The sequence below is a fragment of the Ictalurus punctatus genome, unplaced genomic scaffold (genome assembly GCF_001660625.3).
Source record: "Ictalurus punctatus breed USDA103 unplaced genomic scaffold, Coco_2.0 Super-Scaffold_100, whole genome shotgun sequence".
In the NCBI taxonomy this organism is placed as follows: domain Eukaryota; kingdom Metazoa; phylum Chordata; class Actinopteri; order Siluriformes; family Ictaluridae; genus Ictalurus; species Ictalurus punctatus.
This window is the reverse complement of record NW_026521086.1, coordinates 276770-302000: the sequence shown is the minus strand read 5'-3', so window position 1 is coordinate 302000 and position 25231 is coordinate 276770. Positions and strand designations below refer to the sequence as shown.

General features: G+C 40.0%; 1 non-coding gene and 1 pseudogene across 1 annotated transcript; one reads left to right on the top strand and one right to left on the bottom strand.

Moving 5' to 3' along the window:
- Nucleotides 1–744: 744 nt before the first annotated feature.
- On the top strand, nt 745–20049 carry LOC108262613 (E3 ubiquitin-protein ligase UBR2-like; annotated as a pseudogene).
- A 1419-nt stretch (nt 20050–21468) lies between these two features.
- Nucleotides 21469–21541, bottom strand: trnav-cac (transfer RNA valine (anticodon CAC)). Its single transcript has one exon. It is a non-coding gene; the product is annotated as a tRNA-Val (tRNA).
- Between the last annotated feature and the right edge of the window lie 3690 nt (nt 21542–25231).

Here is a 25231-nt window from a genome sequence, read left to right as displayed (position 1 = left end):
TTTCAATAAACCAGTCAATAGATCAGCTGGATAAATGTAGATTTTTATTTACTGATTAGATGTATTGATGGTGTTGATAGATTATTTGAAGATTTTTATTGATCTTGGACAGAATCATTCAGTTAAATATGTTTTTAAAAAAACTTGATAAATAGTTGATTAAATAAATGTAGTGTAATGTACTGAGTCAAATATGAAAACTACAAATAAATAAAAGGTATTTATATCTGTGTATAATTAAAAACCTCACTTAATGCAAGAAATTCATCTCCTAAATGTTGCAAGTGATTAATCTGATCATTTTATTCAGCTGTTTAATTATTACTTTCTAAATAATAAACAAATGAATGTTCTGGATTCATGAGGAATGTTTACATTTTGTGTCCCAAACTCAAAAGTTTAAACAAAGTGTATATTTATGATAATAAAGCACAAAGAACGTGAAACCTCAACACGTCTACAATCATCGATGAATTAAATATTAATTTAAACAAATAAATTGAACAAGAGTAAGACGAAGTATATTTTTAATTAATATGTAATTAGAAAGGAGCACTTTTAAAGTGGATTTGATTTAAAATAATGATAAAGCTGTTTTTTTTTTATGTATTTGTATATCTTATCCTCTATCGTGTTTAAGAAGAAGAGAATAATGAAGCTTTTTATGAAATAATATTTGGGTTTATTTTATTATATTTTCTCCTCAAATATTCAAATTTACGTCAACGTCCGTTACGTTGGTGACGTCACCGCGAGCGCGAGAAGTCGAAGTGAGGAGCAGAAAGCGTTGTTAGTGTTAGTTCTGGCCCGTTTGGACCCAGACTAAAGTGAGTTTATTCGGTTCTGTGTAACCGAACCCGTTCTGTTTTTGCTGTATTGTGTGTATGTGTGTAGTTAACGGTGTTAACACCTGTGTTTCAGGTGTATCAGTATGAAGCAGGCGGAGACGGCGCACTGATTCACTCTCAGAGCTCGGTTCACTAATGACCGAATCACCGAGGAACCGACCAAAGATAACTCACACCCGCACAGAGAAGAAGTGAGAAATAACATTTTATAACTTTTTTTATTCACTCCTCTGGTTCAATATTAATGTTAATATTATACAAATATACTAGCGGTGCTAGCTTTTGAGGAGGCAGTCCAGTCCACGCATGCGCAGTGTAATTAATGAGCAAGCTAATCGAAATGAGATTAGCAAATAGGTCGATGTTATTTTTGATTCTATTTAAAACGATGAATTCACTGTCAATAACTGCCCAGTCTGAGAATATTACACGATTTACTTTTATAAGTGGACGTGGCTGAACGACATGTAGCTTCACTGGCTAATTAGAGCTCTTTTACTAGTTTAATGGCTGAGTCATCCGGCTTCGCGCATGCGCAGTGTGGGTTAAGGCGCTATAGTTTTCTTTTGTTTTAAGGCTAAAGATGCATTACCGCCACCTACTGGACTGTAGTGTGGCAGTCGTTTGGCAGAAAAAATCAAATAAAATTGGGGGGGGGATTACCAAAACAATACTACGTAAATAAAGGAAAATAAAGAGATACATAACTATATACTTATTCTTGTATACTTACTGACAACCACTACATATAGACACGTGTATAACCTAATAGACCTATGTAAGATATAACCCAGCACACCTGTACTATAGCACTTGCATTGGAAACATACACTACCGGTCAAACACATAAATTTTTTTTAGGTTTAGGCGTTATAGTCTTCTTCTTTTGAATTATTATTATTATTGAGACCATTTGGGGTGAATTTGGAGCATGTGGGGGGTTTGAGTGAACCCAGAATGACCTATAAATATTTTTTTAATATCTCCAGAACTGACGCAGCACAAACGAAAATATTTACGGCACAAACCAGCACAAACTATTCTGCCGATGTTTTGTGTTGGTGGGGGGTCCAACTTCACGCAGGTTGCGTGTGTGTGTTTCTATGCTCTTCAAATATCCAGGTGTTAGATGGCCAAGTGTGTAGTGTACAGATAGAGTGCACAATTTAAGAAATAGGAACCAGTCAGAGAGAGGACATCGTAATAAGAACAGGAAGCACTGACCAAATAAGGAAATAGATTAAACTGGTACACGGCATATGGGAGGCAGGAGATCGTGACAGTTATGTTGAATTATAACGTGTTGGATTATAGAAATAAATAAAGTGGTACTGATGTGTGTGTGTGTTTTAGGATGAGCTGGAGTGGGGCAAAGAGAACTGCATTCAGATCAAACGGATACAAGAGGTTATGACACTCACTCACTCGCACACATCTATACACACACTTCTCGACACAGATCCCTAACTATCATTTCTGGTGTGTGTGTGTTAGAGGTGGCCGAGTTGTTTGAGGATCTGAAGAATCGAGTGTCACAATTCAACATGCACATCAGCGAAACTTCCTCTGACTACACCAGCGCGCGCACACACACAAATTCATAGTGCAGGTAATACACACACACACACGAGTAGAGCAGGTGTAGTTTAACAGCATATGTGTATAAAGAGGCTTTTTTCTTCAGGTCAAAATATATACAGCAGGGGTGCCCAATATGTCGATCGCGATCGACCGGTCGATCGCAAAGGAAGTGCGGGTAGATCGCCATTAAAAAAAAAAAAAAAGAGGTTAGTTGACGTACAGGGAAGCCAGTCAGAGATCTCGTCTTTTCTCTCACCACGCGTGTGCGATCAAGCGCGCCAGTGCTAAAGGCTAGCGAGCGAAATTGCGGGGAGAGGACATTTTTCAGTCTTTTAAAGAATTCATTGACAAAACCCAGCTCCAGTGTGCAAATTGATATCAGTCAATGGTTGAGCAGCGCAAATGGATTCATTGCCAAGTGCAGGGAAGACGATGCTTTCCCTGACTTCCTTAACTACCACTGCATAATACACCAACAAGCCTTATGCGCAAGAATGCTAAACATGAAAGAGATCATGGATGTGGAAACAAAGATCGCCTGTTCTATACGTGCTAGATCACTTCAAAGACGGCTGCGCATCTGGAGAAGGCACACTGCGACCAATCAGCTCCTGCTACACACTGATGTGAGACGGCTTAGTAGGGGTAAATTCCTGCATTTCGAGAGCTCTGTCCGGAGATAAGCGAGTTTCTTTTTGCTGTTAAACATGCAGAATACACCCAAGTCAATGATGATCAGTGGCTGCTGGACTTTTTTTAACCGAGCATTTTTAACCGATCTGACCAACTTAATTTGGAGCTGCAAGGAAAAGACAAAAATTATAGGCATTTAATGCTTTTAAACGGAAAATGCAACTTCTGTCTTCAAAGCTGCAGCGCCATGTTTTTGGGAACTTCCAAAACCTCGCATCAGAGCTGGAGATGCAGCGGAACGCTTGTGCGCAGTTTAACATTGCACGCTACACGGAGCAGATTGACAGCTGTTGGTCAGAGTTTGACAGACGCTTCAAGACTTTGCTTTACTGGAGCCATTCGCCACATTCATGTGCTACCCGTTTAGGAACAATGTTGAGGTTGATTCACTCGCATCGAAAATTGCAGCGCTGTTTCACCTGAACTCGTCTGAAGTGGAGGATGAGATTTTTTGAAACTACAGACTGACATTCAGCTGAAGTCCAGGGCTCATGGACAGTTCTGGAACTTACTCACAGGGGAAAAGTACCCAAACATGAGGAAATGTGCCACCTCCTTGACTGCATTATTTGGCTCTACTTATTTATGTGAGTCAGCCTTTTCCCTCATGAAGATCATTAAGTCCAAATACCGTTCCCCAATGACTGATCATCATTTGGAGGCCTGCTTGAGGCTGGCTCCCAGCAGCTACTGTCCGGACTATGCAAAACTAAACTCAACAGGAAGTCAGCATTTTGATTTTTCTCTTAATTTTTTCCTCCGTTTTTTGCCATTTCCAGGCCTTGTACTTTAACGTACTCCTCCTGGAGCTTTCATCAGTTCGGCATCACATTCGGTCAGACTCATCTACAGGCATTGACGATGCTAAAATGCGAAGCTTTTGAATTTTTGCTGCTCGCCGTGGGCGTGGCGCTCTCACAAATTTAGAAGTTTCACCATGAAAAAGGAAGTTGTTATAACTCAAACATAGAATGTCCAATCTAGGGATGTCACGATACCAAAAATCTAGTAGTCGGTACTGATACCAGCAAAAATACACGATAGCCCAGAACCTTTTGCTTGCTTTTGCCAGGAGGTTCAGACTTGGCTTTCAACAAGATAAAGAGCCAAGCATACTTCCAAATGAACACCAAAATGCTTCAAGAAACTCAAAATCAGTGTTTTACAATGAGCTTAAAATGTCCTCCATGGTGGCATGGACCAGGACCCCTCGGTCTGCAGCATTACAGGAAGATTTCAGGTTAGACATTACGGGAAGAGTCTCGGTGCTGTTATTGTCTCTGGGGCAGACATCAGTTAACCCTGTGACCCCTTCCCTGGAGAGAACAGCATTACAATGCTGTAAACAGTTTTTGTAAATAATAATTCACTACTTAAAGCATGTACCCGAGCTCCTGCTGCGCAGTAACTAAAACTGTCTGCAACTCACGTGTTACTTCATTCTTTAGTTCCTTCTCTTAAGTGTAGAGCCTCTGTCAGATTGTGTGATTGATAAAGAAAAGCACATAAATGACAAAATACCAGTTTGAGTGCCTAGTGGTCTAATGAGGAAATGCTCTTTGGAAGCTCAATATATGCACTTATCCATTTGCATTTTGATTCGACTGTTAGTGCTGAGGATGTCCTTAAGGTGATGTGCTGCTTTTGGCAGATTTAGTAATTCTCTTTAGTCACATGAGCACTAATGGTTTTTCTAAATTTTTATGTAGTTTATTTTGGATACAGGCAGAGGAAGCTCAGCGAAAGCTTAAGAGACAGAATGGAGAGGACCCAGGTAAGCTATTTCTTCAGTGATTATAGTCATATCTGAAAATGATTGGTCAGTTGAATGCAGATTGCTGAAGTGTGAGTGTCTGTGTGTGTCGTAGCCCTGCCTCCATTCTGCCCACTGTTTGCCAGCTTGGGAAACATTCTGCAGTGTGACGTGCTGCTTGGCATGCTGGGAGCTGTGCTGCAGTGGGCTATGGTGCCCAGTGGAGGACACTGGTCTGAGTCCATGCTGCAGAGGGTAAATGTTTGGATGTTTTGTTAAAATGACATGATAGTGTAGTAAATTCAACAAAATTCCACTTGCTATGCTGTGTTCATGAGCATCACTTTTTAATGACTGAGTAGTGTTCACAATTCTGTATGTGTGTGTTGCTACAGGTGCTGCACTTGATAGGCATGGCTCTGCTGGAGGAGCAGCAACAGCTAGAGAACATTGGGGATGACGATGAAGTTACTTTCAACTTCACCCTCAAAATCTCCCGTAAGTTTTGTACATCATCTCACACAATAGAAAGCCTCAAGCCTGTAGTTAGATCTGTGGTTCTTGTATCACAGGTCCCGGGGAAGCCCCCGGCAACACTCCAAGCATCCTGGCTCTGTTAGAGGCCTTGCAGCGCGCGCTTCACTTGGAAGTGCATAAAGACATGATTCGCTGGATCCTTAAAGTGAAATTACATCTTGATTATGTTTGCAATTTGCCTTACTATGCGTGCACCTAATATATCCACCAGGTGGCAGCCTAGCATGTTTTGCAATTCGCTCACTGAAGGTAGGCACAACATACAAAAGATGAGCGTTTTTACCATGAAGTTTAAAGCAGTGCTGCATCATCAAGACCTGTTTGAAATCCAAGCAGTGCAACACCGCTCAAGGTGGTGTGGCCGGTAGGCAAAGCAGCACCTCTCACCACGGTGAAGCACAAATGCTTCACTGTCACAAAGCGGTTTTGCTGCTGATCATCTGTAGGTGGCCCTAGGGGTGTTTTTGATGTGGATTATTGTGCGTGTTACTTAAAAGCTGTATGTCAACATGAATATTTAAATGACATGTAAGGATTGCTTACTACACAAACTGAACTTCCATGCACTGTGATGTGTGCATTTTATTTTCCATATAGTGAAAACTGTCAGGAGACCTGCACCAGGCAGAACATGTACATATGAAGGCCATGGTGTAGGCCAAGGCTAATGATGTATTGTAGTATGTACTTTGAAGAGAAACAGGCAAATTAAATGTTAGTAAAATTGTAATGCATCTTCAGTATTTAATGGTATGGTGTGTGTATATACTTTTTAGTACACAAGTGTGTTCTATTGAACATCTGCTTAGTTTTGCAAGACTTTGTGTGTGCATATAGTTCTAACTGCACTGCTGTATCGTTTTCTTGTAAAAGTATTTTCCTAAATTATGAGTCTTTTTCTACACAGATGGTGGTTAGCATTAAAACGATGCGCGAGTGCACAGCTGCTGCACCTCCCTGTGAAGGAACAGGGCACTGTCACAAGGAGGTCACACTTTGAGCAACTTTCTATTCCATGGACATATTAACCATTACCCTTTAAAGTGTTGAAGAGATTAAATCTACGTGTGTGTGTGTGTTGCAGACTGTGTGGGACAAAGACAAAGCAGAGAGAAAAAGGAAAGCTGAACTGTGCTGGAAAAAGACCATGGCTCAAACATTACAGAGCCAGAGTCATTTTATCAATAAGTACATAGATCTGCTCACGCAGGATTCAGAGGATCTGGACGCCTCAGCCTCTACATCAGCAGAGCATAGGTACCTAAGCATGCTCGTAGTGACGCAGTGTTCTTAATAAGTCAACTTGTATTGTATTCTCAATATCCAGTCAGTACATTTATGTCAGTAAATGCATGCATCAACACTTCCTTGACTTTGCTGAGCAGTTGTCTGTTCTTTGTCCTAAAAGTTCTTGCATATAATGGTGGTCTTCACATAACATAAGTAAATTCCCATCCTTAAACTCTTTATCTTGCATATTCATTTAGAGCATTTTCTGTTGGGGTAAATGAGTAGAGAGGATCCTAGGCCATTTTTAGCAATTTCCTGGTGAGTAAAAAAAGATGAATCCATTTATTCAACATTGATTATTTTAACAAATTCAGAGGGACCTTAACATAAAATTAAGGTTATAGTGTACTTGTACCCATCCGTCTCTGCTTGGTACAGCCCCAGTTCATGTGACGGTGCTCTGGTGTGTGTGGGACCTCGTCGTTGGCGTGCCAGAGGAGGAGAGAGGAGGCAGATGGAGATGTGTATCCTGTGTCACGAAGCGCAGGAGATCCTACCTGATGGCACCGCCATGGTGCTCGCAGCCTTTGTCCAACGCTCTACGGTCATGTCCGAGAACCGCAAAAGACCCCCTCACAATCCAGGTAAGCTTATGGTTTACAGTGTGCAGGTCAAGTAATTGGATAGGTTTGAGTAGCCAGTGTGCTTATTTCTGAAGGATACATGTGTGTTCCAGAGAGCTGTGATCCCCTCTTCATGTACCCTGACCTGTCCTTTGGTACCCATACCGGCAGCTGTGGCCACATCATGCACTCTCACTGCTGGCAGAGGTGAGGAGTTGGGCAAAATGTTACTTCTAGACAGCCCTCTACTTAATCCCAAATAAAAAGTTTTGCTGCTTTCAAATGTTTGTGGATATAGGCAATAGATCAGCAGCTAACAGTAAATAGTTTGTCTAGAAAATATGACCTTTATATGAGCAATCACAATAAATTAGCTAGTATTAATCAATCAGTCGGAATGTTTTGTGACTGAAAAGTCAAAAACCTAATCTGTGATGTACAGGAAAGTCTTCATGGATGTGTGGTGATCGATAAGATGTAGATCCAAATTGGATGTGTTTGGCTTAAATATGCGATCTGCAGATTTTTTATTTTTTTTTGACCCAATACAGTGAGCTGATCATCAACACAAAGCATGAAACAAAGCTTGCTTTGTGCACTTGACTATTTTTCACTGTCTTAGATCAAGCCAGTGTTACTTTCAAAGTCTGTAAACTTATTGTGCCTCATGGGGAAGCAAAGAACGTTAACCTGATCTGACCTTAGGAGTAAGTGCAGTGAGTATCAAAAGCTAAAGAAATCAGGTGATGGAACTTGTTACGCTTGGTAATCAGCAATGCTCGGTTGTTGAGGACATCAGATTCTGCTATGTGCTGTGCACTTCCCAATCAAAAATACTTTTCATATGTTCCCGTTCTTCAATGGAGGGGAGCGCTGTCCAACAGTTTACACTCCTGAAGAATGTTACCTCGGAGAGCTTTACAAGCAGTATATGGTGTTCCCACGTCAATCCTACATCCAGGTCAAGCTTAACAGCTCACTGGATCAGTTTGCTTGTCACTGCTTAATAGATCTGACCAGTTTGGTCATTTCTGTGATTGCATGGTACATATAAAGCTCATGGAAATTTGACAGGTTGTCAAATAATGGTCTCTTAATCTTGTAGTTATTTTCTCTTACAGATACTTTGAGACACTCCAGAGTCAGGATGCGCAGTGGCTGCATGAGCAAACCAGTTACGATGTAGAGAATGGGGAGTACTTGTGTCCATTCTGTAAGTGTCGCAGTAACACCGTCATTCCTCTCCTGCCCCTCACTGAGACCACCTGCAGGTACTCGCATACAAACTTGTGCTTCTGATTATTCTAAGTGGAGTTGCTCTGAATCCGGACCGCTTAATATTTTAACCATTGCATTGGCGAATTAGTTGTAGTGGCTCTGTAACCAATGCAAACTTGCCTATGAAATGCCATGGAAGGGTACAGAATGACACTGTAACAGTGCATACCCCATTCCAATATTCCTCTTATTTATTTATATATTTTTTAGCAAGGGAATTGATATCGGGCGCACGGTGGCTTAGTGTTTAGCACTTTCGCCTCACACCGCCAGGGTCCGGGTTCGATTCCCGTGGCTCTGTGTGTGTGGAGTTTGCATGTTCTCCCGGTGCTGCGGGGGTTTCCTTAAGATACCCCGGTTTACCCGGTACCCTGGTATCTCCCCCAGTCCAAAGGCATGCATGGTAGGCTGATTGGCGTGTCTAAAGTGTCCGTAGTGAATGAATGGGTGTGTGAATATGTGTGTGATTGTGTGCCCTGCGATGGACTGGCACCCTGTCCAGGGTGTACCCCGCCTTGTGCTCGATGCTCCCTGGGATGGGCTCCAGCTTCCCCATGACCCTGAAAAGGAGTAAGCGGTTGAAGATGGATGGATGGGACTTGATATCTGTAGCTGAATTGCATGTCTTGCCATGTTGAGATCAGAGTATAGAGTTTCTGCTTATGTAAGATGGCTAATCCACTGCTGTTTCATGATATTTAGTCACACTGACTCAGTTTATTACAGTAAATTTGCCTGTTGTCCCATTGAGGTGACATTTTCTCTGGTTAAATAGTAAAATGCATGCATGTTTGTAGTTACAGCAATAGTGAGCAGCCAGGTCTGGCTCATTGGCTGAATACAACGTATACAAGCCAATCAGAGCCTTGTACTCTGCTCATGAGAGAGCCAAGCCAACAAGTGAGTCTCATCATGTATAGTGTGTGTGCTCCTTATTTGTGTGTGTATGTGTGCACATGCAGTCATATTGTGGTGTTTGTCTTTTAGATGCTGGTGAGTCAGAGACTGTGGAGGACTCTCCTCCTCCTGAGAGTTTCAGGCTGGACCACACACCAGTGTAAGCATACCCACTGTTTCCTTTCACAACTGCGTATCTGAGCGTGTCTTTAACACTGACCTGTGATGTGTTTTGATAGCACGCCTTATTCAAGCTCCATAAGGGAGATGCTGATGACATTTGGGACCGCAACTTATAAAGTTGGGCTTAAGGTGCACCCTAATGAGCAGGACCCCCGTGTACCTATCATGTGCTGGGGCAGCTGTTCTTGCACCATCCAGTCTATAGGTCAGTCTGCACCCATTTCTTACAGACTAAGAATTCATGTATAAGATTTACAATATTCACTGACCTGTGTTAATAGTTAGTAAAAATGTTTTACTTTTTGGTAAAGAACATTATGATATGCATTTGTTGTTTTTCTGTGCTTGTATTTTGTACAGAGAGATTATTGGTAGATGAGGAGAAGCCTTTGTTTGGAAGTTTACCCTGTAGACAGGTATGACAACCCAACTTATTGTCATATCTCAGCCCAGCCAGGACTCGGTTTCCCGAGAAGCAACACAGTATTCTACTGTGTTTATTCGATAAGTGACTTTGGCCTTTGCTTACGTCCCCGACCACGATTTCTGTCTTACCCCGTTTGTTTTGTTTGCATGATCGCCTGACCCTCGCTTGCTTCTTGACTACGGACTGTGTTCACCCCTCTGGATTATTCTGCCTGAACCTGCCGCCCGCTTCTGCTTCTGTATTCCCCACGGTACGCGACACTTATCATGCCAGAATGAATTCTTCTTTCGAGGGATGTGTGATGATGTAATAAATTCTGTACCAGTGGTATTGTTAGTGCTGTTAAAATACTCCACTAAGCACTGTTTGCTTGCAGGATGGAGTAGTTAATTGTACACTGGAATAAATTCTTCCGATGATTTGATTTGCTTTTCACTTGTAATTCTAAATATAAAAGCATATATATATATATATATATATATATATATATAACTGTGTGTATATATAAATGAAAATAGACTGCATCTGTAAAATCATTACTCAAGCTTCTGCGCATCATTCGCACTCTAAAGATATCTAGAAGATTGCTCAGTTATGTTCGGGGTTCATTTTGGTAGCATTACTAAATATTCTGAATCACAAATATCTGCAGGTATTATGCTCTCCTTCCTCAGTTCTAATTCCTTCTATATCCTGTGATATTTATCCATATTTTGTATCCTAAATAATAAAAAATAAGTGTCATAAAACGTGCCCTTGTTTAGGAGACTATTTGAGTTCCCTGGCTCAGTTTGGCTCTGCGTGCTGGACTGTCTCCTCTCACTCCTCTGTGCAAAATCACTTCATGTGACTGTTGGCAGGTATATTTATTTCATTATTTATTTTTCTCTCACTTGTAGTTTTTTAGTTCTTTAACTGTGCTCGTGCAGCACTTGTTCTTGCTCCCCAGGTGGAAAGTTCCCCCTGCATTCTGGATGTGGACATGTTCCACTTAGTGGTGAGCTGAAAAGCTTATTAAATGATACTTTAGGCACTATTAAATGTATATTAGCATCAGATTAAAGTATCATTGTTGTCCAGAATCTAAACCTGTCTATCTAACAGGTCAGTGTCTGTGGTTTCTTTGGCTGTAGTCTCTGGCAAGGAAAAACTCCCTAAGATGTTTTAAGAGGAAGAAACCTTGAGAGGAACCCGACTCAGAAGGGAACCCATCCTCATCTGGGTAACATCAGATAGTGTGAAAAAGTTCATTATGGATTTATATGAAGTCTGTATGGCGTTAAGAGCAGCCGTAGTCCCAGCAGTCTGGAATTAAAGAAGATTTGAGCTCCATCCAGAGGCAGAAAGGATCTGGATCTCTAGTATCTCCATAAATTCGTGTGGGGCTCGGTGAAAGGAGCGAGGGAGAAAAAAGATTATTAGGACTGTGAAGTAGTAGAACAGAATCTAGTCAGGGTAGGCTTGAGTAAACAAATATGTTTTAAGCCTAGACTTAAACACTGAGACTGTGTCTGAGTCCCGAACACTAATAGGAAGACTGTTCCATAACTGTGGGGCTCTATAAGAGAAAGCTCTTCCCCCTGCTGTAGCCTTCACTATTCGAGGTACCGTCAAATAGCCTGCATCTTTTGACCTAAGTAGGCGTGGCGGATCATATAAAACCAAAAGGTCGCTTAGATATTGTGGCGTGAGACCATTTAGTGCTTTATAGGTTAATAAAAGTATTTTATAATTAATGCGAGATTTTACTGGGAGCCAATGCAGTATTGATAATATCGGTGTGATATGGTCGTATCTTCTGGTTCTAGTTAGGACTCTAGCAGCTGCATTCTGGACTAACTGGAGCTTATTTATATTCCTACTGGAACATCCAGACAGTAAGGCATTACAGTAATCTAATCTAGAGGTGACGAATGCATGAACTAGTATTTCCGCATCATGTAGTGACAATATGTTTCTTATTTTAGAAATATTTCTGAGATGAAAGAAGGCTATCCTAGTAATATTATCTACATGAGCATCAAATTACAGGCTGGAGTCAATAATCACTCCAAGGTCTTTAACTGCTGCACATGATGAAACAGAAAGACCATCCAGAGTAACCATGTGATCAGAAAGAATACTTCTAGCTACACGTGGGCCTAATAAAAGTATTTCTGTTTTATCAGAATTAAGTAGAAGGAAATTAATTAACATCCAATGTCTAATGTCCTTTACACAATCCTCAACTTTACTAAGCTTCTGTCTGTCCTCTGGCTTCGCTGAAACATACAACTGCGTATCATCAGCATAACAGTGGAAGCTAATTCCATGTTTACGAATAATTTGACCTAGGGGTAGCATATATAAAGTAAAGAGCAGTGGGCCTAAAACAGAACCCTGTGGAACACCAAAAGTAACCTCAGTACGCATGGAGAATTCACCAATTACATCTACGAACTGATAACGATTGGTCAGATAAGACCTGAGCCAGGAGAGGACTGTTCCCTTAATACCAACAACATTTTCTAATCTATCAAGGAGAATAGTGTGATCTATAGTATCAAATGCTGCACTAAGGTCGAGTAACACAAGCAGCGAGACACAACCCTGATCAGAGGTCAGTAGAAGGTCATTTACTACTTTAACTAACGCTGTCTCTGTGCTATGATGAGGTCTAAATCCTGACTGATACATTTCATGAATGTTTTTCCTATCTAAGTACGAGCATAGCTGCTTTGCTACAACCTTTTCTAAAATCTCAGAGATGAAGGGGAGATTTGATATTGGTCTATAGTTGGACAATTGAGACGGGTCAAGATCAGGTTTTTTAATCAAGGGTTTAATAACTGCTAATTTAAGTGATTTAGGTACATAGCCACTGCTTAGGGAAGAATTGATTATATTTAAAAGTGGTTCAATTACTCCTGGACCAATCTGTTTAAACAAACATGTAGGTACGGGATCTAGTATGCAAGTTGATGAATTTGCTGAAGAGATTAATGTAGCTAGTTCGGTCTCTCTAAGCGGAGCAAAACACTCTAAACATTGATCTGATATTGCTACATTGTCATGTAATGGGTTTGTTACAGTACTGTCCAGTTTTAATTTAATGGCCTGTATTTCACGTCTAATATTTTCAACCTTATCAATGAAAAATTTCATGAAATCTTCACTGCTATGTAATGATTGAGTGTTTCTCTCTGCAGTGGTTTTATTCCTAGTTAATTTTGCTACTTTGTTGAAAAGGAATCTAGAATTGTTTTTGTTGTCTCCTATTAAGGTGGAGAAATAGATTTTTCTAGCATCACCAAGAGATTTCCTATATTTCAGTAGGCTCTCCTTCCATGCTGTTTGAAATATCACCAGTTTGGTTTGACGCCATTTACGTTCTAATTGTCGAGTTGTCTGTTTTAAGGTTCGACTGTTCTTTTGGGATGTTTTTATTGAGTGTGCTGTCAGGCACAATTGTGTGGGAGTCAATAATGGGGCTGTCAGAGTAATTCACTGCAGCCAACAGCATTAGATTTGTGTAGGGATTTAAAAAAAAAAAAAAATTGGGGGTTTGAACACAATTTTTAAAAAGTGCTTAAATTTAATCCTAAAGAAATGTTTCTATACATGCTGCAGTCCACGTGTTTTTTATTTACTATTTTTTTTTATATACTGTTTCAGTATTTAGTAGACTTTGTTTTGTGAATAGCAATGGTTTTGTGTCTGAGTTGTCATGTTTTGAGTTTTGCCAAAACTTACTGCTTATTAGAGATGCCGAGCATCCAACCAGGAGCATGATTTTGGTTCAAAAATATTATTATTCGTAGTAGTAGTATAATATCAATCCCATGAGCTCTTTCACACCCATTCATCAAAAACTCCTTTGTAAGCCTGGGAAAATTATTGTTTTGACTTCAGTCACAGAGCTTTCATTTACAGTGCTGTAGAAATGATCTTAACACGTGCATGTGTGTCTTAGTAGCCTGCGTGAGACTAGCTCGGGTTGGCATCTCTGGCGTTGCGTAAAGGCAGGCATCCTGCCCTTCCTCAGAGGAGCCGCACTGTTCTTCCACCATCTCAATGGAGTTCCCACTTTGCCTGAGCTTGACGGTAAGTGCTTCATTTTCCCCACCCTTCCCGCCCCATCACAAACTCACTTAGCTACATTTGACCCATGGGTTCCACCACATGTTGTTATCTGATTGAAAGTTGACCTGACCGTACACCTCTACAACTGACGTTAATTTAAATGAAGAGATTTACCATTTAATTTGTGAGGTGATTTATCAGATTGGCCACAAAGCTGAGTTGTCTCATCTAACCTGTTAAATGATTGAAACACAGTTCTGCCAAAACATGGAAACCTTGATCACTTGAACTTCACATGTACAGTGCATCCGGAAAGTAGTGACAGCGCTTCATTTTTTCCACATTTTGTTGTTACAGCCTTATTCCAAAATGGATTAAATTCATTATTTTCCTCAAAATTCTACAAACAATACCCCATAAAGACAACATGAAAGAAGTTTGTTTGAAATTAGGGCTGCACCATTATGGTCAAAACGATAATCCCGATTATTTTGATCAATATTGAGATCTCGATTATTTATCACGATTATTAATTGATTTTAGTGACAACATATTTTTTATTGCACTTTCACATTAAATTTTCTCATGCCACAATATAACACAAGTAGGCGTGAGAACTTGAGCTGATCAATTATGACAGACTTTAGGAACATAGTGTGAGCCATGACATTAATTTACCTTCTGATAAACTAAATAATATTTCCAGTTAGTTTTACAGACTTTCCAAAAAACAACCGTTAACCTGTTCCACCTTGTAAACAAATACAATAAACATCAGTGTTTGAAGTCTGCTCCTCTTAAATATATTTAAAGCTACACTATTAGACATTTTCCACTGTCATGGTTCTGGGCTGGAGTCGGTTTTCGAACCGTTCTGTGTGTATTGTGTAGATATCTGAATAATCTCATATAGGATGTACTGGCCCAAATTTAGCCTATTACCCAAAGACACTTAAAATTCAACATAGAAGCATATACTCACATCTGTAAACCCAGTTGAAGATAGAAAAAAAAGGCACCAGCCATGAGTGAGAAGAAGCAAGGGTCCAGATTTTATTTCCACCACACGAGATCCACACCAATGAGAATTCTCAGAAGTGATCTGACACCCGGAGCTCAAGCTCCAGTATTTATACTCTATTTACACAGTAGATAACCCATATATTTCAGAAAGACTATGATATCAGTACCAATAGGGTTAAAAAGCTTTTATACTTCAGCTCTTATATTTCTCTGTGATTAATAAACCACAGTGTGTTACTCTTAAAAGATCTTAAAGTGTGAATCCAACCAGTCCTGTGAATTTTCAATAAAATTACATATTACTCATACTAGGTCTCCCTCCTGTTTATTTCATGTCATTTTTATCCACAACAGTTGGGATTGGGTGAGTTCATTTACCCGTCAGATGCAAAGCGCTTTAGTTTAATGGTGTTCATTACTGATGCTCCGATCAGGATTTTTACAGCTGATACTGATCCAGATACCAATCTTTTTTATTTAAACTTTAATCAGGAGGTCTGTCATAAACAGTTACATGTAAGCTCTCTGCTCATGGTCACTGTTAATTGAAAAATAAACAAGCATAAAACATTTATTTTAAATATCCTAAAAACAATAGAGCCCTAATTAAAAGTGGATTAACACAAGCATGATCCATATTAGGAAAAAGGCTAATAGCTTTCTAAGGAAATAGATTTATCAGAAATCTGAAAATGGCTGTGCACCGACGCTCCCCATCCAACCTGATGGAGCTTGAGAGGTCCTGCAAAGAAGAATGGGAGAAACTGTCCAAAAATAGGTGTGCCAAGCTTGTAGCATCATTCTCGAAAAGACTTGAGGCTGTAATTGGTGCCAAAGGTGCTTCAAAGTATTGAGCAAAGGCTGTGAATACTTATGAACAACTTACAACGTACAACTTAACAATAGATGGTGATCTGTGTTATGTTGTCATTTGTGTGTGTTTATTAACCCTCGTTCTTACAAATGAGTAATAACGTGTTTGACAGTATGAATGTTCTTTTGGGATGTTTTTATTGAGTGTGCTGTCAGGCACAATTGTGTGGGAGTCAATAATGGGGCTGTCAGAGTAATTCACTGCAGCCAACAGCATTAGATTTGTGTAGGGATTTATTTTTATTTTTTTTGGGGTTTGAACACAATTTTTAAAAAGTGCTTAAATTTAATCCTAAAGAGATGTTTCTATACATGCTGCAGTCCACGTGTTTTTTATTTACTATTTGTTTTTTTATACTGTTTCAGTATTTAGTAGACTTTGTTTTGTGAATAGCAATGGTTTTGTGTCTGAGTTGTCAAGTTTTGAGTTTTGCCAAAACTTACTGCTTATTAGAGATGCCGAGCAAAGGTGCTTCAAAGTATTGAGCAAAGGCTGTGAATACTTCTAAACATGTGCTTTTTTTTGTTTTTTTATTTTTCATAAATTTCATACTCATTAAAAGATTTCAAACAAACTTCTTTCATGTTGTCATTATGGTGTATTGTTTGTAGAATTTTGAGGAAAATAATGAATTTAATCCATGTGGGAATACGGCTGTAACATAACAATGGGGAAAAAGTGAAGCGCTGCGAATACTTTCCGGATGCACTGTATATAGTATATTGTATGTAGTGAAACTGATCTTCTGGGAAGTGCTGTGTGCATATGTGTCTGCTTCCTAACCTGCTCCAGCTCTATTATAATCACCAGGAGCTTCTGGATCCCCTGCTTCAGGGGTGAGAAACTTTATAAGTGAGCCGAGAAATGACAGGTTTTCTGTGAATGCTGATGATGCCATATCATGTGTACACATCATTGATTGTTTTGTAATGGGTTGAGTGTGTTGTGTCCATTTGTCCTGCAGGTGGTGCTCACATCCAGGCATGCAACAATGTCTCCAGTCACCTGAAACCCTTATAAGGTGTTCATTCTTTGTTCTTATCTATAGCCTTCTGAACTTTGCTTTGAAATGGTGGTTTTAACCCCCTTACCCCGTATAGCGGCTTTACAGCGTAAATGTTATCCGCGTGAGGCCGGTGTACTGGCATTGCTCTGCTATGATTCCTTACTTATTTAATTATAATTTTTTTACCTGGAAGGTTGAAGTCATGACATCACGACGTGATTACAACATTACGCTGTCATTACAATGAAGATGATCCAAGCGTGAATATTGGTGTAATAGTAGAAGTGAACTAAAAATGCCAAAGTGAAAAGCTAATCGTGTTCCAGCTAAAGTTACACCTACAGTGAACACAGGTACATCTAAAACCGTGGGGGGGGGACATACACAGTTACACAGGCAAGAGCGAGGATTCTAGATAGTGACAGCAGTGAAAGTTCAGGTGATGTTGAAACCGAAACTGATAGTGATGCAAACTCATGATTCAGACCCTGATCCGTCTTCATCTTCAGCATCAACCAGTGCGACTGACACTGCAGGGGTCTGGAGTCATAACCTGACCATTTCTGTGTATTCGTGAAAACACTACCTGCTGGTCTGATTATCACCAGAAAGTTTACTTTTGGCGCTAAAATGCATTTATTCAAAGGCATTGACCACGCTGACGCTTGTATAGTATTTTTAAATGAGTAGAAGGATTTTAGCGACTTTAGGATCTTAACTTCTCTAGTTAAGAATTGTGCTCTAAGTGGAGTAAAAACACTGAAGTGCTTCATTTTCAAAGTAATATTACACAAATACATTATTATAAGTTGTTTCAAGGCCTAAAAATGTTAAAATTAAAATGTTGATTTTGGCCCAGGAACTCAGGGTTGGCGTGCTGTTTCTCTGGGGAATATAGGGTTATGGGACATAATACTGTGGGAACTTAGGGGTAAGAGGGTTAAGACTGTATGGTTTCAGTGTTTTTTTTTTGTTTGTTTGTTTTTTGTGTAGTTTTCCTCGGGAATCCAATAATCTAATTGATTTACCAGAGGATTACTGTGCACTGATCAACTAGGCTTTCAGCTTCACGTGAGTGTGTGTACTCTGAGTTGCATTCATTTATACCCAGTATCTGCTTAATAGAATAGAATTCTGGTGGACATCTCTAATTATTGCTTTTGTGTTTATAACCTCCATTGTTTTTGTAGCTGTCCTAAGTCAGATGGAGTTAAGTCTTGAGCTCAAACTCTGTGCTTGGTGTGTGGCACGATGCTGTGATCTCAGAGCAGCTGCTGCCAGACTGAGCTGGAGGGTGAGGACGTTGGAGCGTGTACTGCACACACCTTTGTTTGCTGAGCTGGTGTTAGCATCTTCCTCAGGTTAGAAGGAAGACACATCTGTGTTGATTGCCATGTCTTATAGGTGCATTGCCTGTTTATATCAGGGCTGGGCATTGGTGTGAATTAGTCAGCAATAATCCCTCACACATGGGTTACTCATTTTGGGAAGGAAGCTGTAAAGCTACTAAATAAGAAAAATAACAGCAGCTTGCTAAAAATACTCCAAATAACACTTTAATTTGAAGTTCCATAATAAACTATTTATAAGCAAGGAATACAGTTTATTATTGAAAGAGGACGTAATAATCAATTAACTGGTCAAATATTATGTTACATAACAAGCATCTTCCAAAATGTTTAAAAAACTACATTCATTTTTTTCATTTATTAATACATGACTTCTTATACTAGTGGGCCTCCACCATGTCCTAGAAACACTCCATCCTACACAGTTTCAAGCTTCCTTTCCTCCCAACACTCAACATCTCAGTAATCCAGCAATAGGCCTGGAGTTGAGACATTCCTGCTGAATTAACATTTATGGTTGTGAATATACAGCATTTGTATATATTGTCAAGTCCTAGCTTGCAGTACATGAGCCTCTGCTGTCTTTTACAGGGTGAGGGAGAATCAGGTTCTTTTCCTGTACCTTGATGACTATGGAGAACTGTCCAAGGGCTCAGGTGAGAACTCAAACAAGATACTCAACGTGTTTTGTAAAATTTGTGTTTAAACCACTGTTTATATCATTCTCTTTCCCTCCCAGATGGAGGAATGTGCTACAGAAAGATTCAGAAGCTCTGGTGCCAGCACAGCATCACCGAGGAGATGGGTCATGCACAGGAAGCTAATCAGACTCTGGAGGACACTGACTGGGAGATCCTGGATTTTCTTGGCTAATGCCAAATCTAAACTAACCAGGGATCTGCACATTTACCTAGAAATGGTGCGGAATCTTGAACATCAATTATTGAAAATGTTGAACATTTCCTTTTTTTGTTTTTACATTTCAAAATTCTAAAAAAATTGTTTATTTCTAATTTTAAATTCTTAATCAAAAATTCTTAATCAAAATAGACAAATGTCATATTCTGAGATATTTCTAAAACAAGTTCAGTGATCCATAACTAATGGGTGCTGTAATGTACAACTGTTCTGAGCACATTTTCTGTTTTTCACTTGCAGCCTACAGCCAAAATCCCCAGTACTGACTGAACACATCAAATGCTGAGTTTACTTTTACAGTCTTGAATTAACACCTCTGCTAACTGCGTCATCACCTACAGTCCTGAATTGACAGTTTACTTAACAGCCATAATGCTCACTGTTTACAATACGAATTAAAGATTATGTAAACCCTGGAATTGTGAATTAAGCACACCTTTTGGTTAAAAGATGGGGGGGAAAAGAATTGGTTTATCACTCGTTGGTTTTGTAAATAAGGCTTGGTGAAAATTAGGTTTAAGCTCTGTTTGTGCCACAGGCTATATACCCTTCCTCTAATTTGTTTTCAATGGATGTGTACTGTTTTACAATCTAAGGGCTTTGTTTGCATCTGTAATGATTACACGGATAAGACATGTTTACCGTTTGTCACTTTCCTTTTTTTCTCTCTCCTTTATGGATATACCAGTTAAATATGTCACGGTTTAGTCAACTGTAACTCTTTTGTTCCTGGTTGTTTGGAATCAGTTAATAAACTGTGTTTTTAATATTGTATTTTGTTCATTAGATTATAACAGATTGTGAGGCATTTTTGCTGCGTTTGTTTCTTTAATTTGGAAATTCTCCTTATGTCTCTCTTAATCACACACGGACAAAAACCAAATGTCAGAAATGTTTTACTAATTATTGACAAGCATGCAGGGATGCAAGGAATAAGTTGTTAGACATATCTTCAGTAAGCACTCGTGCTGAATGAATAAACACAAACACGCCCATCACCGGAAAGCCTCGACCATTACAGCTCTGAGACAAACACGGAAGAAACTAAAACTCTAGCTAAAGCGCTACACCAATTAAATAGCAGCTCGTCCAGGAGCTCCACCAATTAGAGCGTAGCTGCGTTTGTTTGCGAGTTCCGTCTGGGGATGAAAAGCAACCTTAACGCTCATTACTGCCCCCAAGCGTCACTGCAGTTACTCAACACTCCCACACATTACAGCAGGGGTGTAAAAGATTTTAATGACTTTTTTTTTGCAGTAACCTTGGCACCATTTTCAGATCCTTGATGTCAGCTCATCAAGGAATGTTACAAGGAGAGCTGTATTATATGATCTAAGACTAGGTCTGCATCCCACCACACTATTTCCAATATAGAGCCACACATGGATCAGTGTTTAGATTTTGTGCTGATATAAACTGGAATCAGCTCCCAGTCGATGTTAAATGTGCCACAGATGAAAATATCTTTAAATCTGGATTAAATACATTTTTTTCATGTGCCTACACATAATCTAGGCTTGCACTTTATGTTCATATTGCACTATATTCTTTGCACTATGATTTATGAATTGTATTTGATTTCATTTAGACCTTTAAGGAGTATTACTAATTTTTTAAATTTCACACTACTTTCAGTCTAACTTCGCATTTGCTTCACTCTTGGTTTACACTCGCATCACTTTCGCTTCTCTTTTGCGTTTTCCCGCTTGGAGGTGGGGAATTACATAGTTGCAACCTCGAGTCAAGCGCATCATTACTCTTGTCTTCTTGTTGAAGGAAAGAGCCAGGCTTCCACATTCAGTGGAAAAGCAGAGACTGCCTGTGATTTTGCAAGCAGCTGTTATCTGCCTTGCTACAAAAGCTCAATGGAAGGGAAACCGCTCCCAGCCTCTTTCGGGCGCAGACCTCTTGCTGATAGGTGAACTCGGCGACCAGTACTTTACGGAAAATTTTCCAGTCACGCACAGAGTCTTGTTGAGCAACGAAAGAGCCAGGCTTCCACTTTCTTGGGAAAAGCAGAGACTCCCTTTCATTTGGTAAGCAAATGTTAACTGCTTTGCTACAAAAGCACAAAAGAAGGAAATCTTCCCTGTCCGAGGTCTCGCTTTCCGGCTGTTCCTAGAGGACCTGATCCTACGGTGATGACGACCGCTCAGTCATTAAAGCAAAGTTCAAAATTCCTAGCTTGTTTCTGCCCGGTCTCGAACCAGGGACCTTTTGCGTGTGAGGCAAACGTGATAACCACTACACTACAGAAACCACGAGGGCGCGGCCCTTTGGCTGTTGCCTATGGTCTTCTGATGAGAAGAGCACATACGTACACTTTTGTTCACCAGAGCTGAACGGCAAAGCGTGGCATTGGTGGTATAGTGGTGAGCATAGCTCCAGTCCAAGCAGTTGACCCGCATTCGATTCCTGGCCAGTCCACGGGTTGTAACTTGGAGCTTCTGGAGGTACTTTGTGGTAGTTGGCACAAAAGGAAGCAATCACCTACCTGAAAATAAGTTGGTCAACAGAATGTACCATAGGCTTCCTTGCAGGCCTCCTACGACCCTTTCTGCTTCCCACTTGAGTTCTTAGTGCTCTCTTTGCTGTTTGTAAACACATCATTTTGCATCGGGGCACGTTTGAGCCGTGAACAGGGGCGAAACCGTCAGAGCATGCAGTCTCTCCGTGTCTGTCTCTTGTTAGCGACAACCTAGCATGCAAACTGTGATGAGAGGTGTACATTTTCCGCGATCAGCCATCTATATAGTCAATGTTTTATATTCAATAAGCAAATATGTCTATATGCTGATTGGTCTTAAGCAGCGTTGTCCAATCTTCAGCGTTTCGTTCGAATCTAGCAGGAGCCACACCTGATTCCAGTTGTTGGCTCCGCTGATCTTGGCTTTCAATAGACTAAAGTGTGGCTACTGCTTGGTTACAATGACAACCTGCAACCACACTGGCCCATTCTGGATAAGACTGGACAACCCTGATCTAAAGCAAATAAAGACCGAGGTAAGTGCCACTTTGTGAGTTCTGAATCCGTCATGCCGACTCGACGTCACTCGATGAACAGGGAAGGAACCGGTAGATGAGAAGACTTCCCACGGTTGAGGAATGGCAATTTCAGGTTGAGGGTGCGTTTGCTTTGCGTTTTCCCGCTTGGAGGTTGGGAATTACAAGTTGCAACCTCAAGTCAAGCGCATCATTACTCTTGTCTTCTTGATGAAGGAAAGAGCCAGGCTTCCACATTCAGTGGAAAAGCAGAGACTGCCTGTGATTTTGCAAGCAGCTGTTATCTGCCTTGCTACAAAAGCTCAATGGAAGGGAAACCGCTCCCAGCCTCTTTCGGGGGCAGACCTCTTGCTGATAGGTGAACTCGGCGACCAGTACTTTACGGAAAATTTTCCAGTCACGCACAGAGTCTTGTTGAGCAACGAAAGAGCCAGGCTTCCACTTTCTTGGGAAAAGCAGAGACTCCCTTTCATTTGGTAAGCAAATGTTAACTGCTTTGCTACAAAAGCACAAAAGCAGGAAATCTGCTCTGTTCAAGGTCTCGCTTTCAGGCTGTTCCTAGAGGACCTGATCCTACCGTGATGACGACTGGTCAGTTATTAAAGCAACGTTCAAAACGTCCGGCTTGTTTCTGCCCGGTCTCGAACCAGGGAGCTTTCACGCGGGAGCCGAAAATAGTTATGCTTAACTTTCCCTGTTCATTCTCTCATTCGCAATATACTTTTGGCCACATGTTGAATCCATGGCGCTGTTCCGAGGCTTGGTTTTTATCACTACAGATGACTATATTTTTATCTCGCGAATAAACTATACTTTATCGGCTTTATTTTTTCGGCTTTCATCTCTTTTTGTTTAGGTCTTTTTTTTCTTCCAGACGTCGAATTAACATTCATCGTTTTACCTGAGAAAAAAAGCACAATTAGGGGGCAGGTAAAGTGAACTGTACACTTACATTTACATTCATTCATTTAGCAGACGCTTTTATCCAAAGCGACTTACAAATGACAAAATTACTTATTTACTCAAAAGAAACATCGGTATATTATGAATATCATTTGAATGGTTTAAACTATATATGTAGGGTCAATTCAGGAATATCATTATACGATTGTATGCCGAGTGAAATTTCTATTGTCTACTGTTCAGTGTCTGTTGTTTGTTCAGTAGTCAAACACACAGTAAAATAAAGTCTTTTGGTAACAAGTGAGCAGATCACACAGTTACGTTAGATTAGGTTAGAATATATTAGAGTAGATGTGTATCTTTTCAATAGTTGTTTAATTAAATGTTGGGTCATTGATCTTTTAATCTAACATGAAACCTGTGAAGTCATTTAAAAAGAATCAGTTACCATAATTTTACTTTACAAAACATTAGCATATGTAAATGCTTTTATATATTTATTTATGTCAATTGTTCGTGTCTATGGGTACTATTCAGGCTATCAGCATGAAGAAAAAAAAAAATCCCTGGGAGAATCAACGTGTCCTTCAGGAGAGGCCCCTCAGGTGATTTACTTCGGGGCTCATCTGAAGAGGCAAGAAGCATTAAAGACAATCCTTCTTTGCAAGACATGTCAACACCTCAAAGAGAAGATGTGGTCAGGAACAATGCCCATTCTATTGTTTTACAGAGGGTAGGGGATGTTTCAGACAAGCAAGAAGTGTTAGGAGAATACATCCTTCAGTTTGGGAAGTACAAAGGGAGGTCCTTCCGGTGGATAGTGGAGAATGATATTGGCTACACTTTGTACTTGTCCAGTAAGGTTGATGAGGAAGAACAGGCTGGGCAGTTCAACCCAGATGGTCATTGCAAGGAGAGCCTCCTTTCCTTTCTTGAATATTCAAGATGCTTTAAGGAAATTGAGGCTCTCCCGCGATATCTTTCAGAGAGACCAGACCCAGTGCCAGTTTTGTCAGATGATGACAATGTTGTTGGATTTGGGGCACAAGTACAAGACACCTGGAGGAAGATCTGGAATACCAGGGCTGATGGGTATGCTGCCTTTATAATGGGGAAGAGCTGTGTTCCTGGAAGTAAAATGTACCGCATGCAGCAATATCTTTTAAAGCAGAAAAAACAGGTGACCACAGCCCCTTCTGCTACACCTTCACCCTCACCATCAACTCCCTCTGCAACATCCACTTCACGCCTTTCCTCTTATTATCCAGGTGAGTAAACCACATTTATATTTGTTTATATTGATTCTTACAGTCTACTGATATATTTGTTTCATTTCACAGTAATGGAGGAAGATGAGGAACTGGAGAAGATGATGCTGAGTCTGTCGCCACCCAAAAGTCCTACACAGCAGAGTAAGTGAACCAAGAGGCTGCATTAATGTCATGTCTGTTATGTCCAGAATTATCTAGTTCAACCTGTTTATGGCATATTAAATTGCACATACTGGAGTTATACTAAACAAATTCTATTGTATATTTCAGAGTCACCTGCAGCCACTGGGTGTCCAGTCTTGTTCACAACAAGAGGGTATTTTCCACAGCAGTTTTGGAGGAGTATCCTATTACCCACAGATTTATCCTTCATAACTCTTTTCACACCTTTTTTAATGTTTTGCAGTGTTCTTGCCTGTTCTAAAACTTGTGTTCTTTTGTTATGCTAACTAATGGTAAAGGTTGATCATACCAGTGATGAGGGTGAGTGCACTTCATGAATTTTATGCTTGCTGTTTAACATGTTTGTATTGTCTACTCAAAGCTTTACCTGTTTTTAAAGAGTAGACTTTCAAATTAGGATCAATTTGTGATCATTTTAATTTTTTAAATAATCTGTACAACTCAATCATATAGGTGAACATTATTTGAACTTGCATTAATGGAATTTTTAAATAAATATTCTATTGATGTAAGTTCTAACTGATCTAACAAAAGAAAAGACAGGTAAAGACATCTCATTCATGTCATTTACATGAATGTTTTATTCATT